The sequence below is a fragment of the Canis aureus genome, chromosome 21 (genome assembly GCF_053574225.1).
Source record: "Canis aureus isolate CA01 chromosome 21, VMU_Caureus_v.1.0, whole genome shotgun sequence".
Lineage (NCBI taxonomy): Eukaryota > Metazoa > Chordata > Mammalia > Carnivora > Canidae > Canis > Canis aureus.
The window spans coordinates 55,355,005-55,371,542 of NC_135631.1; positions in this window are offsets into that span (position 1 = coordinate 55,355,005).

Below are 16,538 nucleotides of genomic sequence, written 5' to 3' on the forward strand. Positions count from 1 at the left end.
ATTTCTATTTTTAATTGTTTGAAGAACTTCCATAATGTTTTCCAGTGTATATATAAACTGTGAAAGAGTTGAAAGAAAGAAAGAAAGAAAGAAAGAAAGAAAGAAAGAAAGAAAGAAAGAAGAGGACGCCTGGATGGCTCATTCAGTTAAGCATCTGGTTCTTAATTTCAGCTGAAGTCATGATCTCAGGGTCATGGGATTGAGCCCCGCATCAGGCTCCATGCTGAGCACAGAGTCTGCTTGAGGATTCTCTCCCACTCCTGCCCAATTTGCTCCTCCCTCAGCTCATGTTCTCTCTCTCTCTCCCTCCCTCTCTCTCTTTTTAAAATATATAAGTAAAATTTTTTTAAAAACCTGTTTTTTAATTTTTATTAATTTATTTTTTTAACTTTTTTTTTTTTTAGATTTTATTTATTTATTCATGAGAGATACAGAGAGAGAGAGAGAGAAAGAGAGGCAGAGACACAGGCAGAGGGAGAAGCAGGCTCCATGCAGGGAGCCCGACCCGGAACTCGATCCTGGGACTCCAGGATCATGCCCTGGGCCAAAGGCAGACACTCAACCCCTGAGCCACCCAGGCGTCCCTGTTTTTTTTTTTTTTTTAAACTTAAATAGCCATCAGCTGGATATAGACTGCTATGTACTTAGGATGTTATATACAAACTTCCTGATAACCATGAACCCAAAACCTATAACAGACATACAAAAAGTAAAGGAAAACCAACATAACACTACAGAGAAACATCAATCACAAAGAAAGAGAGTAAGAGAAGCCGAAAGAAACAAAAACAACCAGAAAACAAATAATAACATGGCAATAAGGGCATACCTATCGATAATTGTTTTAAATGTAAATGAGAGTATATCTTATCATGTTCAGGGAGATTATTAGAGCTGTGGCTCAGTGTCAAGATGGAGAAAGGTAAACACAGACTGCAATGGGTACTCAGGGGCTCAGATTATAAAACCCATTGATTAACTCTACCGTATACACTGTGCAGATCACTGAGGAGTGTAGGAAGGCTCAGAAGTGATCAGGCTTGTATTTAAAAAATAATGCTGGGACACCTGGGTGGCTCAGTGGTTCAGTGCCTGCCTTTGGCCCAGGGCGTGATCCTGGAGTCCTGGGATCGAGTCCCTCATCGGGCTCCCCGCATGGAGCCTGCTTCTCCCTCTGCCTGTGTCTCTGCCTCTGTGTGTGTGTGTGTGTGTGTGTAATGAATAAATAAATAAAATCTTAAAAAAAATAATGCTGCCCAGTGTGGTGCAGAAGCTGGGATGGGAAGCTAAGGCCAGAGTTGCCTGTAAATCAAGGTGGAACTCATGATGGCCCAACTACACCAGTGATGAGGAGCACAGAGACTGATCTACTAAGTCTGCAGGTCACAGCAGTAAAACCACCATCACACAGGGGAATGAGACACCTGAGCAAACAGGAATAAGAGCTCACACAAATAAATAACAAATAAAATGATTGAATACTTAGATAGACATAATGAAACAACAACGTTAGTGCTGCTTGAATAAATAAATCTCTAGTGTGTCTATAAGAAATAGAAAACTACAATGATAAGCTATCATATTTTTAAAAGAACTGAATAGTACATCTGTAAATAAAGAAAAAAATAATTGGAATATAAAATTTGCTATCTAGGTGCACCAGCTGATTTCATAGAACTGTGGAGAGGATTCATAAAGTGAATAAAGAAACTACTAGAATGCACCCCACAGAGACGAAGAGTTGAGAAATATGAAAGAGACAAAATGCCCTGGGGGATAGAGTGAAAAGCTAGAAGACACTCCTAAGATAAATTCTGGAAAGAAAAGAAAGACGTAAACAATATTTTCTAGAATCAAAAAAAAAAAAAAAAAAAGGCAGAATGTTTGGTACTGGCAACCTGCAAGCAGTGAGAAGAGTGTTATCAGAAATAATTTTCTTCCACAGTCTTAGGGATCGTGGGTCATGTTTATGGAGAGAAAAGGGACTGTTTCCACTGAGAATTTGGGTTTCCTTTTCCTTTCTCTTTGTGGTCTTATTTATTATTTATTATTTTTTAATTTAAATTCAATTTGCGAACCTATAGTACATCATTAGTCTCATATGTAGAGTTCAATAATTTATCAGTTGCATCTAACACCCAGTACTCTTCCCATCATGTGCCCTCCTTAATGCCCATCACCCACCTATCCCATCCCCTCACCCATCTCCCCTCCAGCAACTTTTTAAATTAAAGGGGAAAAAAAATTGAGCCAAGGGCTAACACTGAATGACCAAATTGCAATAATGGTTTTAAAAAGGATCATTCTGGGGATCCTGGGTGGCTCAGCAGTTTAGCACCTGTTTTCGGCCCAGGGTGTGATCCTGGAGTCCTGGGATCGAGTCCCGCATTGGGTTCCCTGCATGGAGCCTGCTTCTCCCTCTGCCTGTGACTCTGTCTCTGTCTCTGTCTTTCTCTCGCTCTCTTTCTCTTTGTGTCTCATGAATCAATAAATAAAATCTTAAAAAAAAAAAAGGATCATTCTAAACTTAGGTTTTTTACCCAGAGTTAAGAGTTTGATAGGTTAAGCGTGTGTGGGTATAATTTCTGGTGAAGAAATCAGGAATGTACTTCAATGTAGGATCCGAAGAAGAAAGTTAAGAGAGACAAGAATTTGATGTTAGGTGCTGGAAATTTCATCCAGCAATTTCTAAGAGTAGGAGGGAAGAGGAGTTATTGTTCAGACATGCAGATAACCCAGGAATATCAGGAAGACTTTGGGAGTATTCACAAATGGGTATTTCTATCTGTTTATGGAACAAGAGAAATTTAGGAAATACAGAAAATAGCCTTTTACCCTACTCAACATCCTATGACCATAAGAAATAACACAAGGCTAGCATCCTCTGCTTGCGAAATAGATAGATTTGAGAAATAGAAATTAATGTCAAACTCAGAATCAATGCTAAAAAAATTTGACAGGTGTCATATTTTAATTTGTGTTGCCTCAGCCGAGGAAACTGTGTGTGTTAAGAACACCCTTGGATTTATTGGAAAGGTTGGATTAATTAGATTAATTTTGATCCCAGTGAGATAATAAAATATATTTAATAATAGGAACTCTAATGATACCCTTAACAGTAATATGTGAGAGGAAAAATTCACTTTAAACCCAGAAAGGTATGGAGTGCTTGGATGGCTTAGTCAATTAAATGTCTGCCTTCAGCTCAGGTCATGATCTCAGGGTCCTGGGATCAAGCCCCACATTGAGATCCTTGCTCTGCAAGGAGAATGCTTCTCTCTCTCCCTCTGCCTGTTGCTCCTCCTGCTTGTGCTCCTTTCTCTCTCTCTCTGTCAAATAAATAAAATCTTAAAAAAAAAGCGAACCCAAAAAGATATAAGAATGAGCCATCTGGAAGTGGATTACAACGTAAAAAAAAAATGAATTTTTGTTTACAGTCCTCAATTCTCCATCTTTTTTTAAAGGTTTCATTTATTTAAGTAATCTCTACAGCCAATATGGGGCTCAAACTTATGACTCCAAGATCAAGAGTGCAAACTCTGCAAACCGAGCCAGCCAGGTGACCCTTCAACCCTCCATCTTGATAAAAATGACAGTGTGCATTTAGCTGTGCCTAAAAGTAGTAAAAGAGCTTTACCTCCAAAAGCGATTCTTTGCTTGAAACCAAAACTTTTCTAAAAGTGAACTGGTAGGCACATTTCTATCAACACAGCCAAATAGATATTTTCTTTCCAAAGTGGTTAAATTTCTGAAAAAGCTTATTCTAATACCGAAAAGCATAGCACTCTTGATAAACACACATGCCTATTCCACCCCCAAGAGATCAACACATTTTACACCTTAAAAGTTGTCCATGTGTTTTTGGAAATACTTAAAGACTGAGAATGTGGGGGCACATGGGGGCTCAGTGGCTGAGCATCTGCCTTTGGCTCAGGTCGTGACCCCAGGTCCTAGGATCGAGTCCCACATCAGGTTCCCTGCATAGAGTCTGCTTCTCCCTCTGTCTGGGTCTCTGCCTCTTCTCTCTGTGTCTCATGAATAATAAATTTTTTTTAAAGGCTGAGAATGTATTGATAAAGAATGGCCTTCATTGTAAGGCGCTTACCTAAGGACTGACGTGTAATGCTGAGTGAGACTGTGCTGTCCACTGCAAGCCGATAGAGTGGGAAGCACGTGCCCAGTGTCTGGATTCCCAAAGAGGTGTAAGTCCAGCCTTCCAAAGTGCCCCAGGCATCAATGCCCTGCTCTCTCCTGAGAGTAGTTATCCGCAGATAATCGAACATCTAACAAACATTTATGACGTGGCAGTGAGGATTCTGTTACATGGAATGCCGCGGTGGCCCTGTAGGCGGGCTGGCCAGGAGCAAAGGGCAGTCCGGCAGTGAGAGGCCAGGTGTCTGTGACACGTGCACGTGTGCACCACATGGTCTGCGTGCATGGGCGTCAGTGATACACACGCAATGTGAGAATGCACTGCCCGCCTTCCTCCCTCTCTTCTCTCTGCTCCACGCTTGCCTCTTAGCTTCTGAAGGGAATAAGTAAAAATTGGTTAACCTAAGTGGTGATTGTGTGCAATTTATCTTCGTATGGTCTGCTCTCGACGTTTCAGTACAAGCTTCTGTTAGCTTTTGAGGTGTGGTTACTTAGAAGACACAGAGAAGAAGCAATTTAAAATTTGTCTGCATCTAATAACAGTTGCAAATACTGGAAGCAAGAAAGGTCAGAAGCAACTATGAGAAATTCAAAGTCACGGTTGTAGATTTTAACGCAACTCTCCCAGGTATTGAGGGTAGAAAAGACAGTCATTTAGGTTTTAGGAGAATTGAAGAACATAATTACCATGAAAAACAAAATTAACATTAATGGGTTTTTACCCCATAATGATAAAGACACAAATATAACTACATATAACAAAATATGGCTCTTCAATATATAATAGGAAACAAATATTAGGTGAAAGTAAATGGATCATGTTTTATTCTTATAATGTTTAAAAGCAGCACCTATAATCAATATTACTGAAGGTGCATCTGTAGGGGATATTATTTTACAGATAATAAGTGCAATTATTTTTGTAATGAGGACAGTGATAAGCTCAAGTGTGAAAGGAGGTATGATTGAAGGAAGCATGGGGGTGCGTTTCCTAGTGTGCTGGCAACACCTGTACCTTTATCTGAGTGGAGGTTAGGTGAATGTTTGTGATTATTATTAAAGTAGACACGTGGACTCATGCACTTCTCCATTTGTATGATGTGCATCATGACAACTATATCAACAATCAATGAGTAAAAGGAGACATTCTCGTAGAGCTTCTAATGGCCCAATATAGAACAGGAGCGGAGCATGTTTTCATCGTCCCCTTTTATTCACATGAAATCTGAAGTGCGTGTACAATTTGAGCTTACTATTTTCTCTACTTTTCCCATATCCTATTTCTCAAGTTTTTTAAATAAACACTTGTCATCACATGAAACCTATTTTGTTTTGCTTACAGTGTTGTGTATCAATTTTCACAAAAATATATTAAATATGGATTAATCAGCAGAAATCTTTCAAAGTAAAGCTTTGGTAGATCGCATAAAGCCTTTCATTCAGATTATAGATGAGTGAGATAGTGTTCGGAGAGAAGTGACTTGGTTCAGGTCTGCAGTGAAACAGGTGCAGAACCATGACCAAAGCAGGATCCTGGGATTTTAATTAGAGGATTCCCAGTATGGTTAGCGTTGTCAGGTGTTTGCAGCGGGAGGCACCAGAGGGAGCATGCAGGCAGATAGGGCATCTCTCTGGTTCCATCATGCTCTTTGGCTTTTTTTTTTTTTTTTCCGATGATACGGTCATCGGTGTCGTGTGTGAGGAGGGCCTCGCGGGTGCTCTGCTGCAGCCACACACCCTGAGCACAGAATCTCTTGGTACAAGTGAGCTTGGCATTGATGATCCCTGTGACTGGTCCTCCCAGTGTAGACACTGCACACATCGTGTTTGGTGGCCGCAGCAACACCTGCCATCCTCTGCTCACTTGCCCATGGGATTATGTCCCACTTGCACCGTGACTCTGAGGACTAGGGCTGGCCTCAGCAACCCATGTCTGCCATTCTCTGAACTGCAACAGCACTCCACCGGGGTCCAGCCTTGGGGATGGATCCCCTCCAATGTTTTCTATGAGCACCCTCCTCAGCCAGACGACACCTTTAGAGTTCTCTTTACATCTTCATACTTTGTCATCTCATCTCTCTTAGGCTAACAATTTAATAGAAGGTAGGTTTTTATTAAACATACATTAAAGGTCCTTTTTTAAGTTTCTGTCTCTTGGTTGGACCAGGCTGATACAATGACCTAGAGTAAGAATGCTCTTCACGTTAGCCGTACTTATTAAGGAGTTTCTAGCAACTACCGCTGGATCAAAGCAAATTTATCTGACTTCAAAACCTACCATTGATGGCCTATATTGCTCTGCCAATAGAGAGAACTCTGAGTCCTCCACAACCTTTTGGATTAGAATCATCAACAAGCCTATATCATGGAGAATATGTACCCTGGCTCATTTGCTATAGCCACGACTTCCTTGAAAAAAATTCCAAACAAGTACTGAGACTAAGATCTAATCTCTGCCATCAATTCTGTGTCTATGTCCCTGTGTCCATCTCAACCAGCTGTCCTATCCTCCAGACTAGACACTGGCCTGCCTCCTGAGCTGTTTCAACACAGGACACCAGACGAGCAATCCCCAATGTTGTCCTCCCCTTGTCCAGTGGGTTTTCACAGATGGCCCTCAATTTCACCAAGGAGCTACCCGGGGAGCAGCAGACCCTTAACAAGAAAAACGAAGAGAATGACACAGTAGAAAACCTCTGGGTTTGAGGAAGCAAATTAAAACAATCTCTGGGATTCAAATAATGGATTACCTGGTTGAGATGGGGAGGGAAATGAGACCATTTATTTGGATTACCTGGTTGAGATGGGGAGGGAGATGAGACCATTTATTTGATGTTCTGATCTCTGGAATCTTAGCAAGCCTAAGACCTTGATCAATGGGAAATCAGACAGTCGGAGCAAATATATATGAATTATCTAAAAGTCAATAGTGAAACTATTGTCTGAGGTTGTATGTAGCTGCTTGAAAGAACACTGTGTACAGATATGGACTCACTTAGAATTCTTTTCATCCATTTTGTAGAACAACTCATGTTTAACACAACTGTTGGCTATTAGGATCATGATTCTTCTGCTCTGATGTTCAATTATGTACAATGCTGTCCGAGGACGGTTGCGTGTGAACTGAGTATCAACATATTCAGAAAGTATTTGAAACCTTCTGACTGCTTTAGGCTCTATGCATAGGTAAAATTGATCCACAATTGTTCTAAAGTAAAAAAAAAAAAAAAAAAAGTTCGACACAGTTTTTATTACATAGAAAATACGAGCAGAATTCAGGTCCATCAGTTTAAGATTTTGTATTTTGAATTTGAGAAAGGCGATTATTTTCACAAAATGTAGAAGATATAAGAACTTCAAGCTTTCGTTCTTTCTTTCTTTTCTTTTCTTTTCTTTTTTTTCTTTTTAACATCTGTCAGTTCTATAGGGTACCTATCAAATGCCTGACTAGGCCATATTGGCAATGAAATCAATGCACACACAGGTTAAGAGGAAATATTTCATTTGGGTAAATGTATTGCCAGATTCATTGAAATGAAAGGCCAATTTACTCACAACAGTTAATCCATAATTTGATGTAGATACTTTCACAAGAATAACCACAGGACATTAAAACAATTTTATTAAAGAAAACAAAAGCAGCTAGTTTGAATTGTGTTAGTGCTTTAACATTGGCTGTTGCTGAAGATTTTACTAAGATTACTTTAAAAGTAACATTTTCACCTGGGTAACTTTATGAGAGTGTATTAAAAACAGAACAGCTTTTTCGCAACGGGTTTGCCGCCAGAACACAGGTGTCGTGAAAACCACCGCTAAACCTAAACCAAAATGGGAAAGGAGAAGACTCACATCAACATCGTCGTCATTGGACACGTAGATTCGGGCAAGTCTACCACTACTGCCCATCTGATCTACAAATGTGGTGGGATCAACAAAAGAACTATCGAAAAATTTGAGAAGGAGGCTGCTGAGATGGGAAAAGGCTCCTTCAAGTATGCCTGGGTCTTGGATAAACTGAAAGCTGAACATGAATGTGGTATCACCATTGATATCTCCCTGTGGAAATTCGAGACCAGCAAGTATTATGTGACCATCATTGATGCCCCAGGACACAGAGACTTTATCAAAAACATGATTACAGGCACATCTCAGGCTGACTGTGCTGTCCTGATTGTTGCTGCTGGTGTTGGTGAATTTGAAGCAGGTATCTCCAAGAATGGGCAGACCCGTGAGCATGCCCTTCTGGCTTACACACTGGGTGTAAAACAACTAATTGTTGGTGTTAACAAAATGGATTCCACTGAACCACCCTACAGCCAGAAGAGATACGAGGAAATCGTTAAGGAAGTCAGCACCTACATTAAGAAAATTGGCTACAACCCCGACACAGTAGCATTTGTGCCAATTTCTGGTTGGAATGGTGACAACATGCTGGAGCCAAGTGCTAACATGCCTTGGTTCAAGGGATGGAAAGTCACCCGTAAAGATGGCAATGCCAGCGGAACCACACTGCTTGAAGCCCTGGATTGCATTCTGCCACCAACTCGTCCAACTGATAAGCCCTTGCGTCTGCCTCTCCAAGACGTCTACAAAATTGGTGGTATTGGTACTGTCCCAGTGGGTCGAGTGGAGACTGGTGTTCTTAAGCCTGGTACGGTGGTCACCTTTGCTCCAGTCAATGTTACAACTGAAGTAAAGTCTGTTGAAATGCACCATGAAGCTTTGAGTGAGGCTCTTCCTGGGGACAATGTGGGCTTCAATGTCAAGAACGTATCTGTCAAAGATGTTCGTCGTGGCAACGTGGCTGGTGACAGCAAAAATGACCCACCAATGGAAGCAGCTGGCTCCACAGCTCAGGTGATTATCCTGAACCATCCAGGCCAAATCAGTGCTGGATATGCACCTGTGCTGGATTGTCACACAGCTCACATTGCCTGCAAGTTTGCTGAGCTGAAGGAAAAGATAGATCGTCGTTCTGGAAAGAAGCTGGAAGATGGTCCCAAGTTCTTGAAATCTGGGGATGCTGCCATTGTTGATATGGTTCCTGGCAAACCTATGTGTGTTGAGAGCTTCTCTGACTATCCTCCTCTGGGCCGTTTTGCTGTTCGTGACATGAGACAGACGGTTGCTGTGGGTGTCATCAAAGCAGTGGACAAGAAGGCAGCTGGAGCTGGCAAAGTCACCAAGTCTGCCCAGAAAGCTCAGAAGGTTAAACGATTATAATCCCCAATACCTGCCACCACAGTCGTAATCACTGGTGGAAGAACGGTCTCAGAACTGTTTGTGTCAATTGGCCATTTAAGTTTAATAGTAAAAGACTGGTTAATGATAACAATGCATCGTAAAACCTTCAGAAGGAAAGGAGAATGTTTTGTGGACCATTTTTTTTTTTTTGTGCCTGTGTGGCAGTTTTAAGTTATTAGTTTTTAAAATCAGTACTTTTTAATGGAAACAACTTGACCAAAAATCTGTCACAGAATTTTGAGACCCATTAAAACAAAAGTTTAATGAAAAAAAAATAATAATAAAATAAAAATAAAAAAATAAAAAAATAAAAACAGAACAATTTGGAATATTAATAATGTAAAGCCAATGATTCCTTAAATAATCTTGGGATTATAATATAGCAATTATGTTAACATAATTTAAAGTATAATATATAATGTATAATTACATGGTATGTAATGCATGAAATATACTAGTATTACCATAATTATAGTATGCTATATTTATATGTTAAATCAAATATGTAACATCATACACAATAATGTGTTGTATTTTAACAAGTTTATCTCTATTTCATTCATTCTACAATGTATTACAATGTAAATAACAAATTTAAGAAGCACACATTAAAGGTTTTGTATTGTTTTAGCAATTAAAAACCTAGTGGTAGAGTATTGATTTTGTATTTTTCTAGATATTTCTTTATTTAAACAAAGTGATCATAGATTCATGGTAAATGAAAGAAGTCACAGCATTCTAAAGCAAACCACTTCTGACTTTATTCCTCATGAGGAAGTTGTTGATTCCATATTGTTACTTCCATTTTATAGGCAAACAAATTTAGAGGAGTGAGGTCACTTACTCAAGATCATACATGGCCACTAAAGGGTAGAATTGAGACTCAGTCCCCTTGCATTGATCTGTCATAACATTGATCTCATCATCACCTGTCCTTGACCAGGAAACTTCCGTGATGTGGAAATGTGAACCACTGGTATGATTTTTAGCTCAGAAAAGGAATTTTGTATGGAGAGAAATATTTAGGACTTGATGTCAGACCTGACACATCGGTTGAGTGTCTCTTTGGTGTGGAATGTTGAGGGTGTTTTTTTTTTTTTTTTTAAGATTTTATTTACTTGAGAGAGAGAGAGAGAGAGTATGCATGTGTGCACATGACTGGAGGGTAGGGGCAGAGGGAGAGGGAGAAGCAGATTCCCGGATGATCAAGGAGCCCAATGCAGGGCTTGATCCCAGGACCCCGAGATCATGGCCTGAGCTGAAGGCAGATGCTCATCTGACCAAGCCACCCAGGCTTTGAATCTCAAGTCTGCAATGGGCTGCCGATTGCATGGAGTAGTGATGGAAGAGCACCCAGTTAGGCAGAGAAGGAATGACAACCAATTTCAAGAACTATTTTAAACATTTCAGTAAGAACAAGAAAATTCCATCATATTTGAACCAGGCAAATACGTTCTGTCTTCTAGCACTGTGGCTAGAATTGAGATTGATTCTCAAAGATTAAAGCATACATTCCCATCTCCCACCCACACTCCCTGAACACTGAATTCTGATATTCTCCATACCACATTGGGCCCAGTGGACAAGGTCGCTTATATAGTACCAAGGCAGGTGAGTCTTCAAGCCATGACAATTTCCTATTGGTGAAACTATATCTCCAAGATTTAAAATGTTCTGTAGGCAAAAACTTCAAAAGCAAAGAACTGAGTAAAAGCATCAGCCCTGATGGGATTCTCAATATATAGACACCCATCTTCCTTGGGGACAAATCTGAAATGTCATACCTCAATTATTTAGTAGTACTATTTTCTATTTGAAACTAGTACCATGGAATAAACAAATACAGGTGTTCTTGTAAAAAATTCAAACAGAGAAATGTATAAAATAGAAAATAAACTCCCCCCGTAATTAGGGTTAAGACTGAGAACTGAATGTCTTTTGCAAATATTAATTTAGTAACAGAACAAAACAACCTAGTTATAACGTTTGGCAGATGCCATTTTCCAGAACGTGATGGACAACGACTTCCTAAAAGAGTTGTGCTGAGATGCTCCTTTGATGTGAAGGTGAGGTTGAAGGTGGTTGGTGGAGGTGAAGCAAAAATGGTCAAGTGTTGACCATTGAGACCTAGAACCTGCCTCAGCCTTGAGGATCTGATGCTGGATGAAGTAACCCAGTCACAGAAGGACAGATACTGAATGATTCCACATGGAGGTGACAGCTGGAGGAGGTAGATTCAAGTCAGAATGCAGATGGTGGTTATTAGGGGCTGGGGGGAGGGAAAGAGGAGTTAGTGTTTAATGTGGACAGGGTTTTAGTGTGAGAGGATAAGAAAGTTCTGGAAACGGATGGTGGGGATGGGCACACAATAACATAAATGCATTTCAAGCCTTGGAGCTGAATACTTAAAAATGCTAAATTTTATGTCATACATATTTTATCACCAGCAGTGACAAAAATTAACAGCCCTGTCTCTGGCTCAAATTTGCTGACTTACAATGAGACTCGGAACCACCTGTTTGGTGTTATTACCTCCTGTGGAGCATAAATATTCACTCTTAAGTAGGCCCGGAAGGGCAGTTTCTAGTCAGACTTTCCACAACACCTAACTTCTTCCTAAAGTATCTACTCATTACACATTTCTTTTTCTTTCCTTCTTTTTTTTTTTGAAATGACAGAAATTAGCTTACCAGAGAAAACGGTATTACAATCATTATATTGTTACATTCCTCTCTTCTCTTCACAAATCTATGTAATTGCTAATACTCCATTGCTATTGTGAGCTCATTAGTGATCCAATATTCAGTTACTTTTAGAGAAGTAGGGACACACTCTTATTACGTGGAAATTTGGGAAAGAGGATTCACATGAAATAATAGAAATTGGAGAACAAAATTCAAAACATTTTTAGGTTTTGGATGACATCATTAGGGGAAGCAATTGGAATAAATAACTTTAACACAGCAATTACCATGGCACCTATTTTCCAATGATCATAGGTCCTTTACGAATAATAAGGCATCAAACCAGGTAATAACTTTCAGGCTAATGTGGAGGAATGTGGTCGTGTTTCCTTATACCGCTATTTCCCTTCCTACTTATTACTCGACCACAGATATACATTTGAAATATGGAAAATGCTGCCAATGTTGCCAACTGCCTGCCCCATATACACCTCATAATTCTCTAAAAGGAGGCTATGGAATGATGCTTTCTGTCCTCAGAAATCATTAAAACTCTTCTTCCTTCTGCTTTCTCTGAGTTTCTGATATATCCACTCTAAAGAATAAGCATGGATTTTTAACCTGTCAAAGACATGAAGGATGACCTGGCTAATGTTTTAGAATCCCTTTTATCTTTAAAGTTTATTTCAGAGTCTTAGGGCAGGTTTTGAATATTACGCAAAAGAGGGGACAATCAGGCAGCGATCTAGCTCGGTACTAAATAAAAAAGACGACCATGGAAAAGCTCCTAAGTCTCCTGAGTTCTCTGCATGAAAGGCGGAACTTGGGGGCTGAGCCAGGGCCTCACCCACAGCACTGTCAAAGAGGCCTCTTTAACTGGCTTTGTTCACTCTAGGGACCAATCTCCACTGATTTTTCCTGGCCCTAATATCTAAATGCATCCCTACCAGGAGGGGTCCTTTAGCTCAGTATTTGGTGAAGAATTCAGCTTGAAGAATTGAAGAATGAGCTTACACTGCTGTTGAGAAGTAGCTAGCTCACCGGCCCATGCATGCTGGCACATGCAGGCCAACACACATACAGCAGCACGCACACATCATGTCACTAGCACGGGCATGCACACCATGTGCACCAACACGCACAGGCCATGTCCCCAGCACACACACACTGAGATATGCTTCCCAGCACATGGACGTCAGCACACATGTGCCAGCACACCCATGCCACTTCACCAGCAGTGTACATGGGTCATTGTTCTGATATCTTCAAATTCTTCCTTAATAAAAATAATAGAATTACATAATATGTAATGAATTTCCACTCTTCAAGTCATACTGGGCAAAGACAGTGGTTTCTAAGATGACATCATGGCTTGTTATTCAGGTTTGAGAGGATATTACCATCCTCACAGGGCACCTCGGAAGGAGGAAACGGCACTTCTCATGCCGCTCCATACCCTCCTTGTCCATAAAAACAAACCACAACTAAAGGCCTCCTGGGACAGACCAAGTGGAATGGCATGAGAAGATGTTGCTGCAGAGGGAAGGATGTGGGCCAGACCAAAGCAGGAGTAGGGCCCCAGCTCTGCCACTCTGGGACCCCAGTCCTGGGGAGGCAGTTCGATGCAGAAGCTAACAGAAGTTCTTTGGAAGCCAATCAGGCAGGGCCAAGTCCCAAGCCTGCCAGCCACAGCGAACTCAAGCCAATTCCCAGCTGTGAATCTCAGTTCCACCTGCGATGGAAGGACAGCGCAGAACCACAGAAGTCTGTTGTGTGCGGTCAGTGACGCAATGCGTGCAAAGCGCTTAGTGGAGTGTCTGGAACATATGAATTCTTTGTGAATGTTAGCTCATTCATTAGAATAAGAATAATGGTAAGATGTCCTGCCCTTGCCTCCCAAATCACGAAATGGGACTTTCCATCAGCACATGCTGAGCTTTTTCCAACCCTCATGAGTCAACTCACATTTAATATGTCAGCTAGTGATGCTGACTGCATCTGAATCCCTATCTGTTTATTTATCACGATGATGCCTATATTATTTGTTCAGGATATGCAAGTGATACTGAAATTCCTTCATTTTTTTCATAATTTACCTAGTCCTCGGTACCCTTAGGCCTTCTCTCTGTTCCCTCTGCCTACAACACTTCACCTGCCCCCCCGACCTTACTCACGCATCTCTCATACATCCTTTATGTTTCAACCTAAATGACACTTTCTAGGATGCTTTATATTTAAAAAATAAAAGATTTTATTTATTCATAAGAGACACAGAGAGAGAGAGAGGCAGAGACACAGGCAGAGGGAGGAGCAGGCTCCATGCAGGGAGCCCGACCTGGGACTCGGTCCCGGGTCTCCGGGATCATGCCCTGGGGTGAAGGCAGGCACTAAACCACTGAGCCACCTGGGCAGCCCGGATGCTTTATCTTTAGACCTAAATTAACTTAGATGCCTTCCTAACTGTCATTGCCCTTTTATTTCCCTTGATTCAATGGTAATTTCCTTGTTAGATGATGTTTTGGGGAAGGGATAACACTGAATTATTCTGTCCTGTTCCTCCAGCACGCGCCTCATGCCAGTGCGTGATGTGCACCCTACAGTATGCACTGAATCGGATTTGTTGGGTCAGATTGAGATTCCCCAAGTGCCAGGATCATTCCTTGTTCATTGTTTGAGTGTCACTCAAATGTATCCTTCCTTTCCAGACTTTCCAGAATATGTATCATTGCTCCCTCTTTTGTGCCCACATGGTACCATATATGCCTTGCCTGCCCTAAGTCTGCCTATTTACCTGCCTGTCCCAACCTCTAGACCGGGCAGCAGTATGCTCTGATCTCTACACCTGAGTGAGCAAGCAGTAATTATTCAATGCACAGTTTTTTAGAGAGCAAGAGGAATCGCCTCAGAGCACAGTGCTCAGGAAGGGGTGCTCTACTATGCTCCCAACTCAGAAAATGAAGGAAACTAAACAAATAACTTGAACAGGAGTCACCAAAAAGAGGAGACCTCTCAGATAATGAAATGGGGCATGTGAGGATCACAACCTCCAGAGGATGAAATCTGTAGGTAAAGTGCCTCTGGAAATCCCAGTCACCATCACAGAGTTGGGGTTCAGCACTACATTATAGAAATAATCAAGATGCATCGAAACTTTACCACCCTTCCCAAATACAACTCATTGCTTATATTTTATGCTCCAAGGGTTTCTGTGTTTGCAAAACAGCCATAAGATTACTGACATAAAAATAGATGGGTTTTGGTAGGACAGTGGACTGAGCACTAAACCCAACGGAAGAAACTCAGGGAAGGACAAAAAGAATCATACTGGTCATTCTAGCTGTCCAAAACTGAACATACGACCCCCTCCCCTAGTTGTTTATTTCCATATTGTTTTCTATCTCCATGTGGGCATTTTAATCATCCCAGATTATTGTTGTTACTGGTTTAATGTCAAGATTTACTATACATTTATAGTAAGCAAGACAACATGTCATTTTTAAAAAGATTTATTTATTTATCCATAAGAGACACACAGAGAGGCAGAGACACAGGCAGAGGGAGAAGCAGGCTCCCTGCAGGGGAGCTTGAAGTGGGACTCGATTCTAGGACCCCAGGGTCATGACCTGAGCTGAAGGCGGATGCTCAACCACTGAATCACCCAGGCATCCCAACATGTCATTTTTGTAAAGAGAGGCAAATAAATAATAGAATGGAGGGTCTAGAAATGTACCCATGCATATATGGACAATTAAATTTTGATAAAGGTATGAAGCCAATTCAGTGGGAAAGGGTAATATTTATAATAACTGTACTGGAACAGTTGGATTTTCTTGAGAAAAAACTAGATGGAGAATAAGAAGAAAATACTAGATGGAGGAGTAGAAGGAAGAGCTTTTCATCAAATTCAAAAGTTCATCCAAAATGGATTATTAGATCTAAATGTAAAACTTAAAACTATAATAGTTCTAAAAGAATCCATTGGAGAAGATCTTTGAGATCTTAGGTTAGGCAACATTTCTTAAATACAACAAAATCATTATCTACTAAAAATAAATTCAAAACCAGATTTTATCAGGGCACCTGGGTGGCCCAGTCGGTTACGTGTCTAACTTTTAACCTTAGCTCAGAATGTGATCTCAGGGTTGTGAGATCAAGCTCCATGTTGGGCTCCATACTGAGCATGGAGTTTACTTAAGATTCTCTCTCTCCCTCTTCCTCTACCCTTCCATCTCCCCTTCAAAATACCAAACAACAACAACAACAACAACAAAAAAACAGATCTTATCAAAATTCTAACTTCTGAGCTTTGAAGGATACTGTTAGAGGAATTGAGAAATAAATTCTAGACTGGATTTTCAAATCCTATATCCAATAAAGGACTTATATCCAGAATAAGTAATGAGCTCAACAATCAAGTAAAAAAATGAGTAAAGGACTTGAACAGATACTTCATCAAAA